At 43.9% G+C, this 15,891-nt stretch overlaps 1 protein-coding gene across 17 annotated transcripts in view; it reads left to right on the plus strand.

The window, feature by feature from the left end:
* LOC120904815 (MOB kinase activator-like 2) overlaps nt 1–15,891 on the plus strand; it is a 110,330-nt gene that overhangs the window by 75,798 nt on the left and 18,641 nt on the right. Inside the window, exon 1 of one of the 17 annotated variants that reach the window (XM_040315203.1) lies at nt 14,316–14,537. The exons of 14 other annotated variants lie outside the window; for them this stretch is intronic. The gene's annotated coding sequence lies outside the window, so the exon portion shown is untranslated. Of the gene's footprint in view, nt 1–14,315; nt 14,538–15,891 lie in introns of those variants that run through there. 2 more of the 17 variants (XM_040315204.1, XM_040315205.1) reach the window with 2 other exon arrangements.

The raw sequence follows: 15,891 nt of genomic DNA on the forward strand, positions 1-15,891 counted from the left end.
GTTTGTTTTTATGCCCCGCACCTCACCGCCCCGTCCTAGCGGTTGTTAGTGATTGTAGTTGCAGCAACACTTTTTAAGGGTAAATATAGGGCGTACCTCGACTGTGAAAGGTCCGCCGCCGTTTACCATTCAAATAGGTCAATCTTAAAAGCATCGTCGAACCCTTTTGGGCGGTAGCACTGTTTTTTTTTTTTGCTTAAGCGCTCAACTTCTCCCAGTGGGAGTGATGGCGTTAGAGATGACCTTTTCGACAGAGGGGGTGGGTCCTTTGGTTTTCACTTTTTACCGTTTCTTGTTATTTCGACTGCACTTGAAAATCGATCGTTCAACTTTGTAGTGGAGCAGCTTTGCAGTGAGAGAGGTGGGTGAAAACACAAAACAACACAATCCTTGGTTTTGTGCCATTTTAATGGACGAAAGTGAAGCTTTCCCGGTCTTAGTTTCGGGTTGCGCGGACGCTGTTCACCCCAAAATCCAAAGTACACTTCTCAACAGACCTTCAATTACGAGGTCAATAGAGTACGCCAGGTACGGTGCTACGGTCAAAGGGTGTAGGTAGGCATTTCGAGTGGAAACTTTCTTTCCCGAAACCGGAAACACGCGTAAGTGCGTTTGATGGCATTTCTCTCGTGCGGAAGTTGTTAACGAACAAAAACAGAAAAAAAGAAGCGGGCTTGGTTAATGCATTGTTTCAGGCAGATGTTATGTTTTCCCCTTCAAAACACGTGACATATGCAACAGTAAACAAATTAAAAGATGCATGTTTTTTTTGGTAAAATTAGGATTAGAATATAGATAGCTTTTCGAACCAAAATGCCATTCAAATCCAAAAACAAAATAACAAAGTTGATAATTTTTCTATTAAAAACGTCCTACAAATTATAAAACAAATAAAACACTAAGGTGTTTAAAAAAACTTGAATGTTTCAATGCATTTTTATATTTATTCATTCTTCGTCGTGTTTTATGCTCATTTGCTTGTTTTGTTAATTTTCTTTATTTGTCAAATAGCTTATTTTCTTTTAAGAAATTTCATAATAAATTAAATGAATTATATGTATATTGTGTAAATATTTTTTTATATCAATTTAAATTTTACTGTACAAAAATATCACGATTTCAAGATTTTAATTTTCTGTCAAATCGAAAAAGCAAGTTAAAAAGAATCGCTAGCAAAAACTGTCAAACAATTCATACATTTGTTCATGCTTTCCTTCTCTCCTGTTCATGTTGTAGATAAATATTGGGAAGCATCTTCTTGTTTTTTTGTGTTTACTCTAGATTGTTGTCTAGAATGTCTAGAATATTCCTTGATGCGTTGTTTATTTTATAATTTGTATAGCTATTTTCTTTTTTCTCGTATATGCTCTTGTAAGGTATTTTGTACCTTTTTTTACCTTTTGCTTGTTAGTATTCTATTTCTGCAGGTTCCACAGTTGCACTTTCTTCTTCCACTCATTGCGTGCAGTGTTCCTTTAGGGACCCGTTAAAGGTGTCGTTTCCCATTACAAAAGCGCCCCTCGGAAAAGCAGGAAAAGGGAAATGGAACAACAGTGCACTTTTAATGCATCCTGCTTCCGGGCGTACGCTACAACTTCAGCAAAGGACACACAGCCGCCACACACATGATAGTGTTTTGTCCTTTCTTTAACAGTTGGTTCTATTTTTTTTATCTGCATCCTCAATCAACTTCCCTGTGTTAGTTAGCTGAGGTGGGTAACATGTTGTTCCGTTATTTTTTACATAGAAAGCGACAAAAAAGGACACACAACTTCCATCGAACTCTCTTAATCATTGTCGATGACTCTGTGTATGGTGCATCGTCACTTCATTCCCCTTTTTCGTGTCGTCCCCTTTACCGCACAATAACCAACCCAGGGACCTGACCTGCAGCAGCACACGATAATGGGGTTTCGTATTGCGCGCTTCCGCATAATGGTTGATACACAGCACATACACAGAGCGTTGGTCGGTTTTGGTCCATTTTCTCTGCAATATGAGTGCAGCAGCAGCAGCGTTCCGTCCGCACATGTGCAAAATGGTGGTGTGGACCCTTGCACCACGCTTTGTGCCACAATTGTAAATGGGTTTGGTTGACCTTCCCACGTAAAATACGGGTCGGCTACGTGTGTGTGTGTGGATAACTTGCTCCCGCATATTGCTGCTATTAATGTTTATGATAATCCCGTTCTATGTTTATAAGGACCAACGAGTTGTAAAGTGGGTGGGCGTGTGTGTATATAAGTGTGCCAATGGGGTCGTTTTTGAGTGCTTTTGCACACCTTCACCTTTAAACTTTTCGTGTGTAAATCGATAAGTAGTGCACCACGGTGTACCGCTGCGTTCTCGATGTGTTTGTGCAACTCATGCCATTTTGTAGTGGATGATGATGATGCAAATTTGTGTGCACACGTGGTGTGTGCTTCTTGTGGTAAATGGTAAACCGAGTTTTAGTACATAGTGTTCTTTGCAATTTGCGCTTTTGGCAGTCAACGCCTGAGGTGCAATAGGTGTGCGCATTATTGCTCTTAGTTCGATTTAATGGCAAAAGAGGGCGTTAAATTATTAGCAGATCGATTATTAGAGGAAGTGGTAACGGTTCGATAAGAGTATCATTTGTCATTAGTGATCTCTCATAGTCTTGACGGTTACTTTTATATGAACGAAAAACCTTCAATGATGTGACGTATTTGAGATCTTCTGAATAAACAATTGAACGATCATCTGAGAAGAAAAAAAGAGAAAATACGAAATGAATAGGACAGAAAATATCAAAACATAAAAGATGATCACGTTCAGTTCTTCACAACAAACCACCTCTGGGTCGTTCAAGTTCTTCAAAAATGAACGATTTTCGTAGGATTAGTCAGGTCGACATGATTGCAAGAATAGTAATAGGTCCTGATAGTAAATAAATAGTAAGTTAACTAAAATTCCAATTTAGATACTAGAATACATAATCGTATGCTTTATAATATCCGCTTACCAAGTGGAGATCATCAACTCCGGCGACTTTAAAGCAAACGAACAGAAACCTTCATCTTTCAATACTTCATCCATAATTAACAGGCGCCACGGGAAGACATAAAAAAGAAACTGATCCTTATCGCCATTCGGCATTCGATTGACATGTCGCCGTACGTTCCTGTAGCGAAGGAGAAAATCACATCCATCTTCGGTTCCGCTTGGCTGCGTGCTAAATAGATGGCGCCCTCTAGGCAGATAGCGTCTCCCGACAGCTACCGACAGATACGCGCATAGCCCTTGATCAGCTCCAATCAAGATCGTCAAGCACGCATGCCGCCTGGTGGGGTAGGCTAATAAATCTGTATGGATGATTTCTCTATGGATGATTCTATTATAAATGGTTGGTCAGTGATTTTAGATTATTCTTAGCGCAGAATGACGTGCATATTAATCTGCTCTAGTTCTTTTTTAATACTAGTGTCGCGCCTCAGCTGACAGAGATGACGCTTTGTAAACTGCTGTCTGTTGGACGTTGTTCGCTCTACTCGGACAGCCGTCTGTCGTAATTATGGTGGTTCTAGTTAAACCACAACTAGACGACGTCTAGGCGGCGGAAGAGGCTACAAGTGGAAACAAAACGCGCTCTCAACGTTTTCGTAAAAAGCGGTCCTTTCTTCTCAAGTCGTCTTCTGGGCTGACGTGGAGAAGATGTTCGGTAAGCGGAAAGAAAACAAAACAGCGCAACCACCGGATGAGACGAGGGATGCCGTCTAACGGAGTTACGGAACCAAAACTTCTTCGTTTGTTGCGTGTTGAGGGAGGGATTTTTTTTGGAGCCCAGCAGAAGCCCGATCATTACTTGCTCTCGCTCGCGTTACTTAATCGCTCGGATGATGCTTATCAAACGGTACGCCATCTGGCGAGCGTGTTCGAGATCTCTGACGTGTGTGGATGAAGAGAAAGAGAGAAACACACACACACACACACACGTACAGAAGAAACACTGAAATGGAATGTGTTAGCTGAACAAAATGTGTACCACACGGCCAAACGGATAACCAGGAAGAGGAGAAACGAACGCAGCAGCAAAAAGCTCCAGCTAGACGAATGTGGTGTGGTGGCGCCACTACTTCGTAACAATCTTCGATAAGAGAGCCTGTCTCGGGGTTTGTCTCGATAATGGGCAAACCACAACCATCGCCTTTTCGCTTTCGTTTGATACAAATCGCCGTCCTGATGGTCTCGCTGCGGGTGTGTATGCGTCATAAAAAGGGAGTTGGCTTGTGGGGGGAGGAAAGGAACACCCACCCACCTCCACTCGAGAGGTGTGATAGAGGGCGGTGAACAGTAATGATAGGGGCTAGTGTGGTGTTCCAGTCGAAAGCATCTCCTCTCTTCCAACTCTCCCAGACACTTCACAGGTCATAGTTTTCCGTACTAATAATTCCATTTACGCTGGACCTTTTCACACATTGGAGTGGCTAGATATGTAGGTGTATTTGCGCCCGGTTGCACATGAGGCCGTCCGATCTATGCAAATCTCCCTCTGCAACCACACATTGTGATCAAATGAACAAATGCATCTCCCCCATCTCCCAAAACAGTCGACAAACTGCAGCAAATCGCTGTACTGTGTGCGCGCGCGATGATGAATAGGTCGCATTGTCGGCTGATGCGATGTGTGAGTGTGTATGTCCGAAGCAATCTGGTAGCGGTGGTGGCGGCATCAGTCTCTAGGTCGGCGATGTGGTAAGTGAGATCAGCGTGCTTTATTCGCGGAGTTGCATAATCCGCGCCGCGCGCGCGTATATGTGCATATGCATGGTGCCGACCGATCGGTTGTGCAAGTCGACGATCATCGCAACAGTAGCAATTTGTGAGCATTCTTTATCCACCTCCCACCTCTCAAAGCACTCCGATTATCTCGTGATCTCGTGTGTGTGTGTGTGGGGAGCGAGACACACCGACCCCATTGACAATGGGTAATTTGAACCGGCAAAAAATGAGCCCTTTTATTTCCACATTACGGTTATCAGCCTCTCTCCTGAAGGGTAGGCGGTAATAAGCATTAGTCAGAGGTTTAAATTGTTAATATCACACCAAACGAAAACTGTGATAGATTTGTGAAATACTTGATGAAGGCTGATGTGTGCAGTTTTTTTTAAACTTTGACGGCCAGGTACAGTACAGTAGTTGGTGGACTCGTTTGTCTATACTTGTAAATTTTTAATAGAAATATCCAAACTTTATACAAATCCGAATTACCATGCTTACAAAAAAGGATGAAATTAAAGAAAATCCTGGCCAGTTTTCTGTATGGACCTTTCAATTTATAGTGCACTTTTTAGAAATGGTCAGTAAAATTGCTTCTTTACTTCAAAAATATGTCGAGAAAATTATGAATCTTTAAAATTATTAGCATCGTTGTTTCATATGAAGGTTATAAAAACTGCTTGTTATGGTCGAAATTTATATATAAACTAATTTGCTGTTACGCTAGCTCTTCTGTGTGTCAAATGCGTTACTATATATTATATCTAATACTTAAATAACCTTCCCTAAATGTCTGAATCGAACAAAATATGTCGATCTAGAGTATTCACGATGTGTCGTCTTCTTCTTTTTTGACACAACAACAGCCGTATTCGGTCAAGACCTGCCTGTAACACTAATAGGCTTGGCTTTCAGTGACTTGATTCATTACACATAGCAGGATAGTCAGTCCTACGTATGGGGGCACGGTCCATTCTGGGCTTGAATCTATGACGTGTATGTTGTTTAGTCGTACAAGTTGACGACTGTACTACCAGACCGGCCCCCGATATTTGTCGTCTTGAAGTATTTCATATATAACGACTTTTATCATTGAAACAACAAAAGGAGATTGATGATGTTAATTTGAAAACCATCTTTTGAAGTTCAAAATCTGTCCTACTGTCGAATGTACATACGATTTTGAAGTACCGTGGTACGTCTGACTGTTTACAGATCATCAAATATAAGGCACCATTTCGTCGCGCTCTAGATATTGCAAACACTCTTCGGTTCGTTCAATGGCTGTCACTGTATCTGTGGAGCCTACATTTATTTGCTTTCTTTGCTTTCTAAGAAAGCAATGCACCTCACCCAGCCTTACGCAGACCCGAAGGAAATAGAACAACTCAGCAGAAATCATCACACCCCAAAAAAGGGCCCCGCGGGTGTATACATCTGGCCGACAACTTTCCATTAAAGAAAAACGCCCGAATCACACCGGACACACCGGAGAGGATGGGGTTGTGCGCGCCATAAAGCGTCGTCTAGCCTTTTACTGCCGACCAAACAGTGCTCTCTATCTCTTGCTTCAAACTTCCGGTAGCGAAACTCCGGATGTGCCCAAAAACGAGAACACACACACACACACAAAAACAGAGTCTACATGTGCTTTTCCTTTCTTCCGTGGAACTTCCGGCTAGCAGGCACATCTCGCGCTGTGCTTTGAAGTACTGTTTGGAAGGCGTACTGGCGCTTCGGTCTAAAGCGTCCCAACACAACCACCACCACCCGGAACATCTTAAAACTCTCGCGAAAGGGTGTTATTACACACGTACGCTGCTTGTTGTGTTGTTTCAAACTTTCAAAGGCGGCGCCCCAAACCATGCGATATGTCAATAAAACAGAGGGAGTTTCGTATTTTGCCCAACAACGAAAATACACAAACATCATGACATGAGCACACAGTGGTGATCCAATTTCCAGCCCAGCGCGAGTTCCATCTGATCGAACTTGCCCCCGATTGCAGTTCGGATCTCCGATTCCGTGTCTGGTTGGACGACATCTGGTACGAGTAAAAGAATAGCGACCAAAAACTCGCACCACCACCATCACCATACCCTTCTTTTCTCGGCATTTTACTGTGCACATGCTCCCTCCGTGGTGCTCTGCGGTTGTTTATTGATTGTTGGATCGAGATTTTACAACATCACCTATCCCTTGATTTTGGGCCTGTTTTTCGATGCGAAGACTTTGCCGAATCCAACCTTAGTGTGTGCGTGTGTGTTTGTGAGTGGAAATTTTTGAAGCGAGTTTTATTGCATCCCCTCCGTCTGGTAGTGTTTGTGGACATCAATCCACAGAAAAAAAGCCAACGCGCACATATATCCGAATCTTCTAGATGGAATCTGGGTGCATCTGGTGTTGGGTTTTTTTTTTTCCTGGAAGCAGTGAAACCATTGCATTTGCCATAGAATTTGTTAGCCAACCATTCTCAAGTAGGTAGGTTCAGCCGTTCTGAACTGTTGAATTTCCCAACGCGGAGTTTCCATTTCCAAACCCCGAACACAGAGCACTTTCGCCAATATTGTTTCGATTTCAATGCGGCTGGAGTTGCTCATAAATGTCATACTTTTCAGCCGTACCTCCTTCACATTGTGCCTGGTTATGCCTGGTGGCGCATGCTGCCGAAGTGGCTTCAACATCGATCGCTTATATTGCCTGCAGGCGGGGTGGGCATTCAATGCTTGCCTGGCTAGCGTTGCGTGTCGTAGCGTAACCGAGAACCAAACCCCGCAGTGTTCTCTGCATGCTTCGCTCTAGCAGCTTGACGGTAATATTTGCGTTCGATTTGCTTCAGTTGTTGACTTCGATACACCTTTAACCTCATACTGTTTGACATTTTCAACACAAAATGCAAGTTGTTCAAGATTTCTGGGTTAGTCAGTCACTAAACAAAGTGACTCTTTCTGTCGGAAGTAACGCTTTCATCTTGCGCCCTTCTTACATCATACGCATGCTAATTGCAACCAGCAAAAAGACCCTGCCATTTACTTAACACCTTCCACGTATCCTAACCTTCAGCAGTATATGATGGTGGCCGCAATAATGGCGACACTAATTTTTCAAGATCAAACATTCCGTAAGCCGCTGCTATGGCACGGAGCACACTCCGCGACCAAAGGCTTTTCCGTTTGATTTACATTTAAACGGTGTTGGCTGTACTCTCGTTATGTGTGTCACTTTGGTAAGTGTGGTCCGACGTGTCGCTACTGCTGCTCATCATCACCCCAGAGTGTTGTGTTGCTTCATTTGCATTTCGTTGAACCTGATCTCACCTCAAGCCCCCGGGGCCCGTATTGTCTCAGCCGGGCCAAACCAGAAGTCAATTGGACGACATTGACGTTCCCTTTTTCGGATGACGGCGACCCACTGAAAACCTGACGGACAGCGGAAAGAGGGGAACAAACAGGAGAAGAACAGTGGGGAGCTAAGCGGCTTTTCGGTCCACCTGGGTAAGAAGGAAAAGCGTGTTCTTCTGTACAGAGTCAGTAGCTGGTAGCGGGTTTGGACTAAACGCTGACATCATTTTGTGTGGACGGGTTGCGTGCAACACTGTATGTGCACTTCTCTTGTTCACTCGTGTTTGTTTTCCGCAACTGTTCACACTTCTGCGTTAGAGATAGGACAGGATCTTCCCAAATCCAATACACTCCTCACAGTATTCACAGACGGTGCCCTTGAAAATGCAGAAAACCTCACAATATACAGTTTCGGAAACTCTGCTTCCCGCCACAAGTATAGCATATCCATCACGCTCAAAGGGGGGACGGCGTTTGTTTGATTAAGAAGAACTCCCCCAGGTCGCCAGCAGAGTAGACGAAGCCATTCTCTGACTCTGAACAACCATGTCTTTTAAGGGACGGTGATGCAATGCAACAACACGACCACCACCGCCGTGTGTTGTTCGGTGTAGCTGTTGGGGCACGTCATCGCTCGGAAAACATCACTTCCCAACCTCTCACCTCTAACACCTCTTCATTCTCGCGCCTTCCTTGGCCACTTCCAAAACAGCAACTACCAACACACTTTTTGGAGGTTTGCTGTATGATGCGTTTGCATAACCTCGATCGTGTACTTGCGCTGTGAAGTTTGCCGTTCTGACGCAGTTTTTGAAGAGTTTTGTTTGTTCTATTTGTTGCTGGTGAGTTGATAGATCTTTGGCTTTCTTTGATTGTTCAGAGCACTCAGTGACCACAGTCAGCGAGGAAGAATATATTTACGTGCAAAAGGTTTTCGCATATCTCTGTGTGTAGCTGTTTCTGGTTTTTTGGGAGTACATCAATGTACATCATTGTTGAAGATTTACATCAATATTTGAATATAATATCAATACTGTGTTCGAACAGTGACGCATAGTCAGTGTATACCAACTGTGTAGGCCCTTTAAAATGTGTCTTAAACTTTCCATCCTATCGGGTCGTTTGCAAACTAATAAGTTGGTAACCAATGCGGTATATTTACCTAATGTACCTAATTCTACGGCCTACGGGGCGGGACGCGTCCTTTCACCGACTTCGATTCGCCCCAGAAACCCAGTTTCCTATATGGGGTGATGGTCAGCCTCTTGCGTACTGCACTCTCTTCTTTGTAAGAACAGTGGCCCGATTCTCGACTCTTTTTATAAACTCTTCTTATTACACCGCTACGGTGTAGAACTTTTCCCAATTTCCCCAACTTTTCTAATCACATGTAAACAGTGCCCCAATTTGCCTCCAAACCCACCCTCCGATCCGAACCGGTTAGGTCAGGTGTGTATGCTTAGTGCAGAGACCACCACCGGTGCGCCCTGGATCGTTTATTTAGAACAGCGAATCGGTTCTAGAAAGCGGTTGCATGGAGGTGGTCATCGAGTGTAGCTACTTGCCGTTGTAGTTGCCTCTACTAGTGGCAATTGTTTTTTCCTTTTATTTCGATTGGTCCGATTTGAAAGTTTAATTGCACCTTTACTTCTCTGTCTCTTCCTTTCCCAATACCCCCTTGGCTACCACTTTTGCGGTAGTTACGTGGTAAATTCCATTACAGTTCCCTTTCAGTTGAGGTTCTATGTTCCCTTCACCCACAGCGCGCCAGTCACGAAACGCCAGTCTGCCACTCGAAGGGAGAAGAACACAGCATTAGGAAATGGATAGTGAGAAGCGCACACGCTCCTATATGGCCTACTGGTGGCCGTCCATCGTCGGTCATGGTTCATGTCGGCATTATGCAAATCAAGCGCGCAAAACCCGTGGTAACATCGAAGTACAATTACTGTGCCTGTCGCCTGACCGTGTATCGAGCGTTCTCCGAGCGGGGTTTGGGAATTGAGTGATGATGAAGCAGCACACAGTCATAAGTGTATGTGTGTGTGTTTGTAACCGCGCTTAATAAATGGTTTATATGGTTACTTCTTTTAATACACTAGAACAATTACGGCAACAATAATTAATCAAGTTCGGCATCCGCTCTGAAATAAAACTGTCAAATGCGTTTGAGAAGTTAGACCCCAACCATGACACGCTTCGTTGACAGTTTGACATTTACTACCCCTCTCGTGTGCAAGGTAAAAGCTTCTTTCCTTGCCGCATCAGCAGCAAAACAAAAAAGCTTCGCTTGCTGGGTTGACATTTTTGCACAACCGCTTCTCCGCCCTCCCCTTCTTTTTCCTCACAGCGACCTTTTGTGTCTCCTCCTGGTGGTGGTACATTTTCCGTGTAATAATCGTTTGGTTCTTTCCAACTTAACCTTCCCAGCGTTTCAAGTGAAAGTTATTTGTCCTAAAGTTCTTGAACTCACAGTAAAAAAAAAATAACAACAACAACTTTGACACTGTAGAAAGAAACCTTCAGAATAGAATAAACTGGAAGCTTTCCGCTTGTGTGTTAGCATTAAGAGAGTATTGTTTGGGTGTGTGTGGGCATCCACGGTTGTCTACATTGAAATGGATTTCATAGAACGAGGAAAGAAGTGACAGTTTTTGCGTTTGACTAATCGCTTTTCTTTTTGCTGCTTTCGATTCGCTTCGTGGATTAATTCCTCTGCCCTTGACAGCATGTTGCAAATGTTTTTCCTAGGAAAATTCGGAAAATACCGGGAATGATGGTGGTGGTGGAAGGCAAAAGTGTCACTGCGGCACATTACTTCCAATCGAGCGCAGTTAACGAACATGGCCACCCACCACTTCCCTTCGCAAACCGGCAAAACGGGCCTGAAACACGACAATGTTACCTCTCGTCCCCGGTGACGCCGTCATTTTCCTCCCTCCTCCCGTGTTGCTGTTGTTGTTGTTGTGTGTACAACATTGTCGATTTAATTTCAGTCGCATGCCCATGCCGGCCGACCAATGCTTGACCGAGAGAGCAGTTTGGAGCAGTAATTGACGATCGGCGGTGGCGGGTGGCGCGTTACTCTCTACAAATTGGGAAATATGTTTTGTACGTGTCTATCGGTGTTCGATCCCGTTAGGCGGTTCGAAGTGTGCTAACCGAAAACGGCCAACCGACAGCAGAGGGGTTGGGTGATTGGTTCGCCGAATTGGAGACAAGTATTGCGATGAAGTTTTATTGAGCTTAAACTGTACGACATTGTTTTTCACTGCTAATCGTTAGTCGTAGGTCTTAGAAAGGTGGGCTACAATGTGTTAATGTTGTTCGTTTTTTTTCTTTCTCTACTTTTAGGTAAGTGTCGATATGATTCCGGAAGTAGGGGACAACATGCGATGGATGGAGATAAATATTCATCGCGAGAGACGTAGCCTAAGTATTTATACTGTACTGATGTTATTTTGTTATCTTAAATCAGTTCAATGGTTTAAGTTTTGGTCGTTGCTATTCAATTTGGCCACTAAATCACCAATTTTCTACAGAGGACATCAACCACATCCTCCAATTTCCCGATTTGTCTTATATGTATTGCTTTCAGAAGAAATTATTTAAATTTAATTCTTATACGAGCTGTTTAAGTTTAATTTGCTTTGCGAACTGCGTTCTATTATTGCAAACTACATTCTATTATTGCAAACGGCGATCGAGATGCACTAATGCGTATCATCTCATCTTACCAGAAAGTAGAACAATAAACCTTCGCAAAACAATTAATTGTACGTAAAGTTCCAAATGATACATTTATTTTTCACGAAAATGATAACATTGGGTCTTAAATTAATGAATTTTCGAATATAACGTTTTATTTGCCGTTAGGTATACGCGAACATGCCGGCCTATCATGCTTTCGAAACTTATTCAGTGCCACGCAGTCGGATTGTGCATCATTGCTATGGGTACGGGTCCATATGAGGTTTGAACTCATGACGGGCATGTTATTAAGTCGTACTAGTTAACGACTGTACTAGGCTTGAGCAATCCGGGCCATGAACGTGAACGTACTAGTTCTTTCATTTACATGAACTGAACGTGAATCGCGATTCATTCTTTCATTTCAGTTTATGAAAATATGGAAAATGTTTTCATTACGCAGGAAGAATTACTTTATTACATCTCGACAATGTTTTGGTAGACCAGGACAATCATTATTTCGACGGGTAGAACGTTCTTTTTGTGAACGATCTGGCCATACGGTTCACGTTCATATTTGTATGGGGAAAATGAACGAACTGGCGTAGTAGGACGTTCTTTATTTCGACGGGTAGGGTAGGATGTTATTGAAAAACTCAGTACATTATGATTTATAAAGAATCAAAGAACGTAGGTCATTCGTTATTTAGGATGAATTGAATGAATCGTACAGTTTTGGTTCTTGAGGTACAAATCCAGACTGTACTACGGAACCGCCCCCTGCTACCATTACTTAGTGAAGCAATTTAAAACAAGGATATTTACGTAAAAGTAAAAAAAAAAAACATTAATGTCTAAAAGACAAACACAAAGGAAAAACACTTAAACTGATAGATTTGAGGCAAAATGAAGCAGCAATCGACTGTAAAATAACGAATGGAAAATGTATGTTTTAAATCTTAACCTTTCTAGCGAAACTTAAAAAAATGGTTTAAAAATTGACGTACAAAAGCTTTCCTTTCAATCGTTTGGAGCACCAAGCGTCTCCATCGATTGAACATTATTCTGCAAAAACAAATACTCGTTCCTGTTTCGTTGCGAAATTCCGCTACGATTTAGAACAGAGTAGAGTTGGGCAAAACGCACAAAAAATCGGAACTGGGTCCGGACGATTCCAACAAATTTTGGACCCAGTTCCGAAGGGTAGGTTCAATCCGACAAGCCGGAACCCCCCGGAATCGTCCGGAATCGTCGGAATCGTGCGGAGTCGTTGGAACCGTCCGGAATCGTCTGGAATCGACGGGAATCGCCCGGAATCGCTCGGAATCGCCCGGAATCGCTCGGAATCGCCCGGAATCGCCCGGAATCGCTCGGAATCGCCCGAAATCGCCCGGAATCGTCCAGAATCGTTCCGAATCACCCGGAATCGCCCGGAATCGTCTGGAATCGTCGGAATTCCATTTCATTTTATGTCATTTATTCAGTGCATAACCTAATACAAATAGATACAAACAGTAACACAAGATGCTAGCGTCCATATCGAACTATATTGAGGAACTCAGTGCGCGACATTCCTGGCTTAAATGTACAACAGACAGCATTGACATATGCGCGGCGGCCGGAACGTGAACTTGAATCGTCTGGAATCGTCGGAACAGTCGGAATCGACCGGAATCGGCTCTACTATTCACTACTATCGATTGACTAGGATTCCGCATGATTCCGGACGATTCGGGTCGATTCCGGGCGATTTCAGCCAATTCCGGTAAATTCCGACAGTTCCGACGATTCCGGACGATTACGATGATTCCGCACGATTCCAGACGATTTCAGACGATTTCAGACGATTCCGGACGATTCCGGACGATTCCGGACGATTCCGGACGATTCCGACGATTCCGGACGATTCCGACGATTCCGGACGATTCCGGTGGAACTAGCGATTCCTTATCTCTGGAATCGGAATCGGAATCATACTTGCCGGAACCGGAGCGGAACCGTGGGTGCGATCCGCAGAACCCATCTCTAGAACAGAGCATTAGAAAAAAAAATCAAAACAAACTGTTTTTTTCCTCCAATCTTTCACTGCAGTTGAATTCCGCTCGCGTGAGCAGTGAGCGTTGAGTCTGCTGAGAACACACGAACCGCAAAAAAAGTGAGAGAGAGAGAAAATAATCAACCCCTTTCACAAAGCGATGGAGCTTTTGTTTAATTTCATCTCAATGTTTTTAAAAGCTCTGCATTCGCTCTCTTTCTCTCCCAAAACATGCTCTTCCGTTTCGAATCTTCTCACTATTCACGCCAGTGAGCAGTGGAACGTGAATGAACATGACCGTGGTGAAGGAGTTCACCACCCCGTTCGATTTCTTTCAAACGGCTGCCACATACAAAAACAAAACAAACCACCTCACACTATACACACACTCATAGAAATGCACGCGCGCGTTCACTTGCCCTGGCCGCTGGCTTGATAATTGAGCCACCCTCTGTGTTGTCGCGGGTCCGCTTAGCTCGGGCGCTTCGTCCAAGTCTCACTCAGTCACGAATGAATACTTCCCCCGGGTGGTGATTGTACTAGCTAGGTGCCGCGCAGCACACTTCGTGGACGGATGTGTTGTGGTCGGTTGTCCGGGTTCGGTTTCACAGTGAGTGCACACCAGTGGGTTACACGTGGAACAGCTGACCGAGTGTGTGTGTGTATGTGGTTTTGTTCTTTATTAGTAGCATCGTATTAAATAAAAACACCCCGATCAGGAAGTTCTAAAGGTTGGCCAAAAAAAAGGGGACCTCTCTATACAGGAGGGGATCAATTTGTGTCACATTTGGTGTATGTGTGTGCGTGTGTGTTTGTGCTTCCCCCTTGCCTCTGCATTGCAGTGGTAAAGCGACGAATTATTAGTTTTTACGGCGTCGAGAAAGTCGTGTGGTCCCACAACGACTGTGTGTGTATGTAAAAGTTGGTGTGCTGTGGAGGTTTTTTTCCCAATTTTCCACATCCCCCCGTAGCGAGAAAAGCGGGTGCATTTTTCTTAAATTTATTTGCTACAAGCGGAAAATTGGATAACTCATACACAAAAGCAGCAGGGAAGGGGAGAAAAACACTCCTATTTATTGATGAATCATTGAGAAAGTTTGTTTTATCCGGCCTCCCCTCTGCCCCCAAGGGTGAAAACAAGTGTGAAAATGATGGAGTGTTTGCGTTGGGGAGCCCCTTTCATCATCATCAGCGTGTCTGTGAACTAACTATTTGCAAAAAACAGTGCAAATTAAACGGATTAATTAAAAAGAAAAGCATTTCCCACATCAACAGACAAGTGTGTGTGTGTTTGACGGATTTTATTGTGATTCTGCTTCCCGGATGAATGTGTCGATTGTGTCGTTCGTATTTTTTCGTAACGCTTATAACGGTCTTCTGCAGCATTATTGTGTCTTGGGCCCTCGTTTATAATATAGTGGGTGACTCATTTTATATGGGACTGTGGCCTCCCTCAGTTAGGAACCCGGATTTTGGGCAGCAATGCGTGCGTATGTGTCGCTGCCGCTTTTTTCTTTGCGCAACAATCATTCACCACCATCATCCTGTTGGGGTGTAAAAAAAAGGCGAAAGTAAGCCACAGTAGCAGCAAACAACAAGCAGTTTGATGGTTTGCACACACACATTACACGAGGGAGGCGCGTGTGAAAGCCAGCTAAATGGCGCACAAACCGCACGGCGTCGTGAAAGTAAGGTGAAGTGTGTGAGCACTTTAGCATAGGATTGGAGGAAAGGAGAAGGTGCTGTGTTGGGTGGTGATGCCGGTTAAAAAAGTGTCTCATTTTGGTGACTTGAACTTCACCAGGTTCGCATTGAGCTTTACTTGTGGAGCGTGTTTGATACGCACTTGAGGTGTAGTGTATGAGTCATCCGGAGGCTTGTCATCCAAACTAACCCTCCGCAACCCAATAAGACATCACTTTTGAGCGGGGGGAATCCCCCCCGACTTTTGGGGTATCCAGGCGGTGGGAGGGATGCGGCTGTGTTGTGACTCATGAATGCTCAATGAATATTAAGTGGATGGATGAGGTACTCTTCCCCTTGGCCACCAGAGAAAGTAGTTCGTCAAGTGTAGTTTGAGCATGC

This window comes from Anopheles arabiensis, chromosome 3 (genome assembly GCF_016920715.1).
Source record: "Anopheles arabiensis isolate DONGOLA chromosome 3, AaraD3, whole genome shotgun sequence".
NCBI lineage: Eukaryota > Metazoa > Arthropoda > Insecta > Diptera > Culicidae > Anopheles > Anopheles arabiensis.